This window comes from Acipenser ruthenus, chromosome 4 (genome assembly GCF_902713425.1).
Source record: "Acipenser ruthenus chromosome 4, fAciRut3.2 maternal haplotype, whole genome shotgun sequence".
Taxonomy (NCBI): domain Eukaryota; kingdom Metazoa; phylum Chordata; class Actinopteri; order Acipenseriformes; family Acipenseridae; genus Acipenser; species Acipenser ruthenus.
In genome coordinates this window covers 89255407-89267733 of record NC_081192.1, presented here as the reverse complement: position 1 = coordinate 89267733, position 12327 = coordinate 89255407, and positions in this window count along the sequence as shown.

Genomic DNA, 12327 nt, shown 5'->3' with positions numbered 1-12327 from the left:
AGCATATTCAAAACATGGCAAACCACGGCGCAATGTTGTCTTTTGTAAAGAGGTTTACTGAGTTGTACTGTATAAAGCTATGAATATTCATCCTGCCAAATTCTGTGCATACTGTTCTGTTCTGCCTCCCCCATCTCCACCCTTGTATCTACTCCTTAGTACTTCCTGTTATAGGGGGTCTGCTGCCTCGTTCAGCAGGCCTGGAGGTGGACCCACAGACCAAGCTGGTTTCAGGAAATTCTTCATTTTGTATGTCTCATAATTATTTATTTACATTTTCTGTGTTGTGGAGGTTTGTCCTGTACTACTGAAGCATGGTTTAGCTTAAAGGGAATTGCATGCTTGTTTAAGAATTAACAGGGTGTCTAATTTGCATATTAACACAACTCTGTTTGAAAAATAGTTTATGATCATAGTAGCCTGAGGCATTTAGAAGGTACTTTGGTGACGTCACGAGCACTTATGGCAGCAGAAATTGGCTTAAATATATTTTAACCTCAAAATGGCAGTAATGTGTTTAACAACAGTTGTGAGATTTGAAAAATAATACAGTACTGTTAAGTAAGGTCGAAATTATTGAAAAAATAAATAAATAATTACTGGGGGGGGGGGCTTAATCTGTGGGGAGTGGAGCCAAAGAGAACATGTTGGGTTAATAAGCTCTGACAACCCAGAGCAACCTAATTTTTGTTTTTGTACCAGTTGTTATCTCTGAAGTCATTATCATGACTGAGCTATAATATAAATGCATACATTGCTTATGTAGATGATCCTGCATATTGTGCTGTATTCTTGTAACTGTTTTATATGAGAAAGAACTTTAATTAGCACATGCTAAATTATGCCACACATAACAAAACACATACATGTTGTGTTAGTTGTGTTGTTGTGTTAGTGCTACCTTTATGCTGTCCCTTTGGGAAAAAAAAAAAAAAAAAAAAAAAACAACGTCCAAAGTTCTGTGCTTCTGCATTTTCAATGAAGGTGCAATGTACTGCTACTGCTATCACTTTTAAAAAAGCATTCCAGTGCTAAATGGTTATTTACCACTGTTACACAACCTCAAATAAAATGTGTTTCACTTAAGTAAGTACAACATTACACAAATATTGGTTATACATCTGATTAACTCTTACTTAAACAAAATGTACATTCATATATAAAAAAAAAAAAAAAACAACAGAACTCAAACCTGATAAAATAAGTAAACTGATTTACATCAATTCTTACCATTGTGTCTGGTTCATTTATATATCTATATCCCGAAGGCGTTGCTCTCTGGATGCCCTCTGCTGCATTTGAATGTGAGGTTTTTCATGTCGGAAGTGTAATTCTGAGTACTTTCTCGTTGGTTACTACTGATGACATTAGAACATTTACAATTGTTACAAATTACCAGAGAGAAAAAAAAGACTGGTCTCTCTCTTGCTTGCCTGTAATTATAACTAACAATATAGCTGTGTGCATATTATATGTTTGTCATGTAGATTGTGCCAGCTACCTATACAATCTGCGCAATAGGCTTAAAAAAGTGTGAGGGGGGGGGGGGGGCTTAAGACCCCCCCCCACCCCCTCCACGGCCTTATGGCAGAACCGCCCCTGGAAAAAAATATGTTTCTTAGTCAATTAAATCAAAACAATAAAACATGTAACAGTCTCAAGATACTTAATTCAATAATTCATTAACTTAATTCAGGACATTCTTCTTTACAAAATGATATGTGACACAACACATTTCATCTAAACTTTCACATTGGTAAAAATTCCTTAAGGGTACTGCTGAGTGATTTTAAATAGGAGAAAAAACATCTTCTTAAAAACAAGATTGAAAGACTGTTTTGTGCTTACTAAACCTTCCTTATTTAATCAAAATGGCCATTAGTTAAAGATTTCTTAGCTAACTCATGAGTTAAAAGCTTTGTGAATAGAGCCCAGCATGTGTTATATAATACCAGGAGCCTCTCTGGACAGATTGACAATGAATGGAGGACTGGGCTTGTACTCTTACTGACCAGCTCTCAGCTCGCATTTAACCCCAAATGTAACCCTGACCCTGACCCTGACCCTGACTGACCAGCTCTCAGCTCGCATTTGGCTACGTGGCTTTCTCAATGCATCTAACCCAAATTGCAAGCAGTAATTACATTATTTAAACCACATAATCAAACACGCACACTACTGGCAATTCTGTCTGTTGTACTGCATCCAGTTCACCAAAATGATAGGCTATCACATGGCCAAGAGAAAAGTTCAGGTCAGGTTCATCAGATTTTCCGTCCTATAGTATGAAACTGTTATTAAACCTGAATATTAAGAACCTTCATAATAAGAAACAGTCTGTTGTTAGTTCAGAAACAAATATATTATTTGGCACTGCGCAAAAAAAACTACATGGGTCCTGTCATGGTTCTTATTTGCATCACAAAAAAGCAAATTAAACTGTTAATGCACTAATTAATGAGGCTCCTCATACATTGGGATAATCTGTTGCGTACTTTAATGTCTACAAATAATAATCATGACATACTAGCTGTGCTGCTGAATAGAAACTATTCCAAATATGAATGACATACTTGATCTAGATGTAGCATTGTTCTACTATATATCTGCTATGAAGCAACACACCAAACCCAGAAATATTTTGTGTTTAAAGAACCAGTATCACAGATTAACCATAATCGTGTGCATGCACTCTGTTTACATTATGAACAATATTATCTTTTCATGCTTTGGCCTTCTCTTGATTTTTCATGTTGGAGAGACTCATCTCCTACAGTACATGGTCACCTGAGCAACATCTTCGTACATCTTCGATTTTTACTGAAAAATAACGCAGACTTTCTTTCAAAAGTAGCTGCGGGAGTGGGCCTGTCCATGATGGTATTGCTAAAAACAGCAGGGTTCAAGATTGACCTGCTCATCGCATTAGAGGTAACCTGTCATTTAAATACTGACCCCTTGTCAGTGGAGGAGAGTGACACTCGGGTTAGCTATTTCCTAAATCAATAGTGAGGATCTAATTTCTGTGAGTCTTGTTTGACATGTATTATCTAAGGTGCCTTTTCATGACAATTCCCCAGTGGACAGTTTTGAGCAATAGCACCATAGCTGGATTCAATACCAATCTTTATAAATTGGTAAATATGACCAACACAAATCTTGTATTACACAACAACAAAACAGTACTGGATGCCTCATGTTAAGGAATACGGGAAAAAAGGATAAATAGGCTTCTAGTCTACACATACACTTGTCAAAGGGACAGCTATTAGAATGTCGAGGTCCTTATAATAATAATATGAAATGTAAATTTTGATGATACACTTCATCAAAACACAGGAAACACGTCTACCACTGCGTATTTTGAAGTTTAATAGGACAAGCTCGAGAGGAGGCTTACTGTACATACCACTTTTATTTATTTGTTTGTTTGCTTGGATACAGTGGTGGCCACATTTATTGCATCACCCCATGATTTTTATGTTTACTGCTTTATCACCATATAGTTTGTTTTTCTATAGATTAGTTTACTAATCCAAGATTAGTTTACCTTGCAATTGAGGCCACATGGGCTGTGTGTCTCTGCTTGTTTTCTGAACTCCAGTGCTGCTTCTGGGCGACTCAACATATAGCCAGGTAAGTGGATTGTGTTGTTACCCCATTGTTGCTGGGGTAACTATCCCTGCCTTTAACAATTGTAATTTAAGTTTTGTAAACTCTGCTGGGCTGTGTTGAATCGTGAGGTTGATTAGAATATTGTGTTAAGTATACGGCTCCAGGCCTACAGGGTAATATAAATTGGCAAACAGTGTCTTAGAACGCCAGCCATTCTAAGCACCAACCGTCTAAAGGCCACACGTCCAAGGGCTGTCTGAGCTGTGACAGTCTAAGGGCCACACGTCCAAGGTCCAAAGTCCAAGTGAGGACAGGTGGAGCGTGGATCTTTCCCAAATCCCTCCCAATGGCTGCTAGAGGCCTCATTCCTATCTTGACACCTAACGTCTGGATCCCTTGGACAAAGAGGGCTCAGTCGTTCTCCACTCCCAGAATGAATACTGGTAAGTACCTGCTGTACATACCCTTACTAACTCCTTCTCCCCCTACGCTGCCTGCTATAAACTTGAAAATCTCCTTCTTCAATTGTCGCTCTCTGACTAACAAATCTCTGCTTCTCAGCGAACTTATAACTGATTCCAATCTTGATCTTCTCTGTCTAGCTGAAACCTGGCACTCTGTAAATGACATGCACTCGCTGCATCTAGCCACCCCACAGGGCTGTTCCCTCATTGACAAACCTTGCTTCACTGGCCGAGGCGGGGGCACTGCTGTTATTGATAATTCTGTGCTAGCTTCCTCAATTCTTCTTTGCCTGCCTTTTCTTCATTTGAGCATCTCACCATCAAGCTCTCCTCTCCCATGTCCCTCACCCTTGTTGTTATCTACTGTCCACCTAAGAGCAACTCTGCTTTTATTGCCGAGTTTTCAGAATTCCTCTCCCTCGTCTGCACTTCTACTGACAAAATCCTACTCCCAGGTGACTTCAACATTCATGTTGACTTGCCTTCCTCCCCCCTAATGACCAACTTCCACATGATTCTAGACCGTCTTGGACTCTCTCAATCTGTCAACGTCCCCACTCGCACCCAAGGACACACCCTGGATCTGCTCATCACCAGGGACCTTGATATCTCCAATCTCTCCATCTCAGATATCTCTCTCTCTTTGACCATTTCTTAATCACTGCTAATATTAATCTCCCTGCTCCTTCCTCCACTACTGATACTGTTATCTCCTTCCGTCCCAAGAATCTGCTGAATCCTCTGAAACTCTCAGAATGTGTCTCTGCATCCCCTCTAACTGGTACTCTCCCATCCTCAGTTGATGATGTGGTGACCCTGTACAACGCCACTCTTATATCATTGACACTGTTGCCCCGCTTACAACCAGAACTGTCAAGAAAGATCGAAACTGCCCATGGTACACGCTCGAACTTTGATTGCTTAAGTCTGCCTGCCGCAAGCTTGAGCACAAGTGGAGGTCGTCTGGACTAACGGTTCACAGAGAGATCTGGACCGACCATCTCACGAGCTACATGCGTGTGCTTGCTGTTGCCAGGGTGAAATACTTCTCTGAAATCATAACTATGGGACATGGTAAACCCAATGTTCTCTTTAAGACCATTGACCAAATCCTACATCCAACCACCGACAAATCCAACACCCTTTCATCCTCCTCTCTTACCTGTCATGACGCTCCTCCGGTTGCCCCTCCTGCCCTCTCCTCCTCTCCGCTCTCCATTGCTGATGTTTCTGGCTTACTGTTGAAATCAACTACTGCCACATGCCCCCTGGACCTCTGGTCGACTAACCTTGTCTGTCTCTGTGCTTCTGATCTTGCTCCCTCCATTATGCAAACTCTCAACCTGTCCCTGGACTCTGGCTCGGTTCCTGCTGCCCTTATGCTTGCCCGAGTTACGCCGGTACTCAAAAAACCCTCCATTTACCTGGCTGACTTATCTAATTTCCGTCCCATTTCCAATCTCCCTTTTTTCTCAAAAAATCTCAAAAGGGCTATAGCCAGGCAGCTGATGAAACATCTCACGGATAACAATCTGATTGAGTTTCTGGCCGCATCACAGTACTGAAACTGCTCTGCTCCAGAGTGTGAATGATCTCCTACTCAGTGCTGATGCTGGTGCTCCCTCTGTGCTTGTCCTCCTTGACCTAACAGCCACTTTTGACACCAAAGATCATGGCATTCTTCTTGACCGCCTTCAGAAGAATGCTGGAATCTCTGGAACCTGTCTCTCCTGGATGTCCTCTTACCTATCTGGATGCATGCAGTCTGTTTTCTATGCTGGATGCAGTGGTGTTGTAAACCCAGCCACTTGTGGTGTCCCCCAAGGATCTGTTCTTGGGCCCCTTCTCTTCAATATCTACATGCTTCCCTTGGGTCACCTCATCCAACACAGCCTCATGTTTCACTCTTAATCTGGTGACACCGAGCTCTACTTAAAACTCAACCCTGGAAGCCCCTCTGCCATGGTCTGGCTCTCGGCTTGCATTCAAGACATTGAGGCCTGGATGTCTGCCGATTTTCTTCAGCTGAACACTAGCAAATCTAAACTCAGTAAGATCTAAAACTCAACTTAAGAATCTAAATATAGCTGCACTGAACCTCGGAAACTGTCTGCTGCTGCCTTCCCCCACAGTATGAAGCCTTGGTTACTTCTTGACAGCAACCTCTCCTTTGATGCCCACATCTCCTCCGTGGTCAAATCTTCCTTCTACCATCTTCGAAACATCTCCAAAGTCCGTCCCTACCTTTCCCTCCTGGATGAAGAGATACTTTGTCATGCATTTGTCTCCTCTCAACTTTACTGAAACTCTCTATATGGTGGTCTCCCGGCACGCACCATAAACCGACTGCAGCTAGCTCAGAATGCTGCTGCCAGGATCCGTACCAGATGTAAAAAACGTGATCACATCACCCACCACCTTGCCCAGCTGCACTGGCTACCTGTAAAGTTCAGGATTATTTTCAAAACTCTCCTGCTCACCTACAATGCCCTTCATCACACAGGTCCTGAGTACCTCCTCAACCTGCTGATCCATTATGTCCCTGCCCACAAGCTGAGGTCCTCCGACTCTGGCCTGCTTGTTATCTCCAAGCAAAAGTGCACGACACTTGGAGAACGCTCGTTTAGCTTCATGGCTCCATCTCTTTGGAACTGTTTGGAACTCTTTATAGGAGGCTGTGTGGTCCAGTGGTTAAAGAAAAGGGCTTGTAACCAAGAGATCTCCCGGTTCAAATCCCACCTCAGCCACTGACTCATTGTGTGACCCTGAGCAAGTCACTTAACCTCCTTGTGCTCCGTCTTTCGGGTGAGACGTAATTGTAAGTGACTCTGCAGCAGATGCATAGTTCACACACCCTAGTCTCTGTAAGTCACCTTGGATAAAGGCGTCTGCTAAATAAACAAATAATAATAACTGTCTCCCACCTTTGGTGTGTGATGCTCCCACTGTCGCTCGCTTTAAATCAGCTCTCAAGACCCACCTGTTCTCTCTTGCTTTCCATGTTCTTTAAGCCTGATATCTGCTATTAGCTACTGTGTTGCTGCTACTATTTCATGTATTATGCTACTATCATGCACTGTTCACTTTCCACTGTATTTAATGTATTATGCTTTTTTTTTTTACTGTATAGCATGTATTATGCATTTCTCTGTATTTAAAGTATTATGGCTTTTCTTGTTACTGCATCTTGTAAAGTGCTTTGTGATGGTGGTCCACTACGAAAGGCGCTATATAAAATAAAGATTGATTGATTGATAGACTTTTGTTGTTGCTGTTACTGCTGATTTGCTATTCGTGGTTTTATTGAATTCTAACATTTGTATAATTTTCTCTTCATAACATGCCCAACTCTGATACTACATGTTATAATTTAATCATAAAGGAAATTAAACTAAAAACAACAAAATACAGTACAATAAATGTGGACCAATGCACAGAAAGTTCCAAGTTAAATGTAAATTCTGATCTTAATCAAAAACTTACAAATACCTAATATTTCAAATTATTTGTGGTTAACGAGATATGTTAAATATACTATAAATTAATGCTTTATCGTTCTAATCGGTAATAATAATAATAATAATAATAATAATAATAATAATAATAATAATAATGGTACTTCTATAGCGTCAGAATCAAAGGGGATGGGAATGTTTGCTAAAACTGTATTGTAGCCTGATGAATGAATGAATGGTTATCCAGGTAGTATAAACTAGTAAAATGTATTTGGGGAAAGAGAGGCAGCAAAAATGGTTATTGCTCTTGAAGGTTCTCCGTGAATCAGCAGCAGCACCATGGTGGCTTAAAGCTGCTCCTCGTGCATCTCTATATGTCCTGTTTGTAAAAGCTTAGATATTTCATATTTATAGGGCACAGTCACACAGGTCATTAACTTATTGGACTGATTATGAGCATGGAAGAAAATTAATCATTTTCAACATTTTACCTTTTGAAGTACTCATTTCACTTGATTATATAGCATACAGTTACTAAGCCCTTACACCAAGCTCATTTGAAAATATTAAAATCAATGAGAAAACGTAATTATGCCTGGCAACTGACTGGGTTAGACAATAGTCATTGTCATGAGACTTGATATTCCCTGTTTATATATATATATATATATATATATATATATATATATATATGTACATTATATATATATATATATATATATATATATATATATATATATATATATATATATATATATATATATATATATATATATATATATATATATATTTAAATTAGTTTTAATAATCTCTAAACACAACTGAAACCCAGTCACTCCAACTATTCGTGTACAGTATAGAAGGCTGACACTGCGCTTGTGGGAGTCATTCCCATCACATACATACTGTACCTGCACAAATTTATAAAAGCCACAAACTTGGAAGCTGCAGACAAGTTGGTAGCAGTGGCAGGTAGTTTTCATATAATATATACCTAACATGTACCACAATCAGTGACATGACTGAAGATGAACACTTGCTGAGCAGCATACTACCTTCTGCTTCTCATTGGCTTACAGCCCTGACCAATAAGGTGACTGGATCAACACCCTGGTCTCAAGGTGACAGAAACATCAACCATCCAATTTCAGAGTTTCCATTTGCAAAACCCTCGTCCAGCCACCGCCATGCTCATACCAAAGGAAGAATTCAATATATATATATATATTTGTAACCAATTTTTACCCATTTTTTCCTACCCAATTAGGAAAGCCCAATTCTAATGTTGCCTCACTGCTGTAACCCACTTACTGACCTGGAAGACTAAAGATCAACACCTCTGTTCACCCTCCTAACCTAAGCAACGGATGTTACTATTCTACTAAGCCCTGGAGGCAAGGGTCCAGGCTGGGAATTCTGGTGTCATTGAAGTGTAATGAGGTGAACAATGGTTGGTCTCAACCAGCAGGAGCACAAAGGTCAATGTAGCGCTCCCTGTAACTCAGCACAACCAGGTTTCACAACAATAAGCTGACTGTGTGACTGACCCTGCACTTCAGTGCTGGATGAACTACTGGAGACCCCATGCTGTATTATTCTGATAAAAGTACAAATCTGGTAACCTCATAATTCGGTGTGGTTCTGGATTCAGGTTAGTGCACATTCCAACAAATAGTATTGTCTGCAAGTACTTCCTTATGCAACCATTGCAGGGGTTGTGAGAGAGCAAAGATAGCTTTACAGTGCATTTAAGGTACTTGGATTCATATAATCAGTTCACAACTAGTCTAAGAGACAGATCCACCATAATAACAAAAAACTGGCAGTGGAGACCCTATTGGGCTGTAGAACATGTTAGGATAAAATGGCAAAATGCATGAATCCAGACTTTACCTACACCATCATGATGAAAACTACAATGTGTGGAAAGCTGTATGCAGCTTTGTGCAGCTCTGTATCAAACTGTAATGTAGACATACTGCTTCATACTGCTTTTGTTTTTTACTTTTCCCTTACTATGCTACAATGTTTCAAATCATTTGAGTGGTTCAGGGTTCTGTTGCTCCAATATTGATCTTTTATCATTTCTCTCCTATATAAAGAGTGAGTAGGCGGGGCTGTCAGTCATTTTGTCATATTACTTTAATGGAATGAGGAAAGCTGTTCAATCCAGGCACAGCCAGGTAAAGGCAGATTTGGAGAAACATGACAGTAATTCCATATTGGAGAAACAGAACCCATAGCATTCAGAATGACTGCAAAAATCATAAAATAGTAAGAAAAATGTAAAATCTATTTGGAACTCCTTTAATGAATGACAGTCATAAAACAGGAAAGTATTATTATTATTCAATAAATGGCCCAATTTGTGTAGTTTTCTAGTTTAATAATCCAGTTGTGTCCTTAAAATTAACCTTTGCTGGACACCCACAACTATAGCTAACTATAGTTAACACACCACCAAGGTAGATTTTTGTGTTTACCACATAAATACAATGAAACCGTGGAAACCACAGGCAGAGTAAAACTTGGTTTCAAATGAAATATGCTGTTTAGCGAATCATTGAAAAGTACATATTAGCTCAATGATTTGCAGTTGGAAACAACATTATTATACACTGTATCTATGAGATTTAGCCTGTGTCAGATTCAGGGTAGATACAACGATATGCTTCAGAAAGTCACATCTATTACAGTAGCAATGTAAAAGGTAATTGAGGCCTACTTCCACATTTTCCAGCAGGGAAGCAAACCAAGAAAGACTGAGCTATATGTGGGTAATTTATCAATTACTTATCTCATTCATATTCTGTGGTACTCTGGTAATCCTTACATTAAGTAATGTAAATGCTGTAAAATGTGTTTTAAAAGCAATTCCTTTCTGAGCATATTTCATCACATAGAAAAGGCCCTATTTAATCTATAATAGATAGAAAACAAAGATAATGTTTATATAAACTAAAAGCATGATGAACAGTGCCACTCGGTTCTTTATTCTGCCTTTGATCAATATGGGAGTTCCTTTCTTTCACAGTGATATTGACATAGTTACTTGTGCATCCACTAGAGGGCCTGAATAATAATAATAATAAAAAAAAATAGTAATGTATTACTGCTCAAAAACAACCAATATGCAAGTTACAATACTTTTCTAAGGAGATACTTTCTTTATTATAGATTTTTGAGAGAATATTCACCATCAAGTGATGTAGAGCTGGTATCCAAACACAGGTTGTTGCTCCGGCTCCAGCTTTGTAAAGTGGGATTAGGCAGGTTGAGAACACAATTTGCATGTTTTAAATGCATTGCCCACAATCAGCAACACAGTCCTGTCACATGTGTTGGCATCAGGCATGTCAATGATGCATCCGAATGTTAGGAATCAACTGCACAATCATGGTTTTCCAAGTAGATTTACCTTTTGTGCTGCTTTGGACACACTTAGCCTTTTGATACTTCCACACCCGAACCGAGCCAAGCTGAGCCAAGCCGGGACCAAGCCGAGTCCACCCAGCTCTGCTCAGGTGTGTTCGCACTACTGTTCAAAGTAGAAGATGCTTTGTGGAACGTGACATCAAATTCAGTGGACACAGGCGCACAGAGGAGTGGTGTGGATTTGGATTGAGAATGGTTCCCGAGGTCGTACTGTCCGAAACGATAAAGTCTATCAAAAGATTTCACAGGAATTGAGAAATATGGGACTAAACCACAGCACAAAATAGTGTTGTGAAAAAATTAAAAAAAACTTCTGTTTGTTTTTGTTTTTCACAGGTTGCTGAATGCAAATACAAACCGAATAATTTCATTTCATATTATTAAATTTAGATTAACTGCTACTAATAATAACTTTAAAAAGTTACAGATAGTATTTGAAAAATTTCAGTAAACACTTCAGAAAAATAGATTTAAAGTAGGCCTGTTAAAAACAAAATCTAAATGGAACATATTTAACAGATATTTTTCTTTACAACTTGTTTTTATACATGCAATGTCAATATATGGTATTTTAAAAAAATGACCATATTGAACGTGATTTTCAGATACAGTACTTTGTACATTTCCAATATATGTATCTTAATTTTATTTTTTTTCTTTTCTGTTAAGGACTGGTTTATAAAGGAACCATAAAATAATATGCGCAATTACTGATCACTTTATTTATTAGAATGAATATATGAAACAGCAGAAGATCTTGCAGTTAACACACAGTTTTTTTGTCTCTGTTTTAAATGATACCTGTCAGCATTAAACAATTTAAAGGAGAAATACTTTAAAAAAAAAAAAAAAAAAAGTGACAAAGCTTAAAGAATGTTGTAATATGTAAACTCAGCTTCATTCTGTGTGGGACTGCACATTGATTCCAGAAGACAAGTCGCTGAATTCAGCATATCGGCGCCGGCTGTTGCAAGTCTGTGACCAAGAACTGCGTCCATTAAATCATAATATTTACTTTTTTTTGCAGTCTGACTTGCTTTTATTGTTATGATATTTTGATTTTTTGTAATCCTGTTTTATTTATTTTATTTTTTCACAACACTGTTTCGCGCTGTGGTTTAGTGCCATATTTCTCAATTCCTGTGAAATCTTTTGGTAGACACTATCGTTTCGGACAGTACGAGTTAACCCCACCCCCAGCCTTGCTCAGCACCGAGCCAGTACCAGATATCTTGCAAGGCCAGAGTTTCACAGTTCCGGCTCTGCTCGGCTCAACAAAATGACAAGTGTGAAACTAGCCGTACCGCGAGGGCTAGGCTCAGCATGCAAACAAACAAGCAAGCATGAGAGCAGTCTGT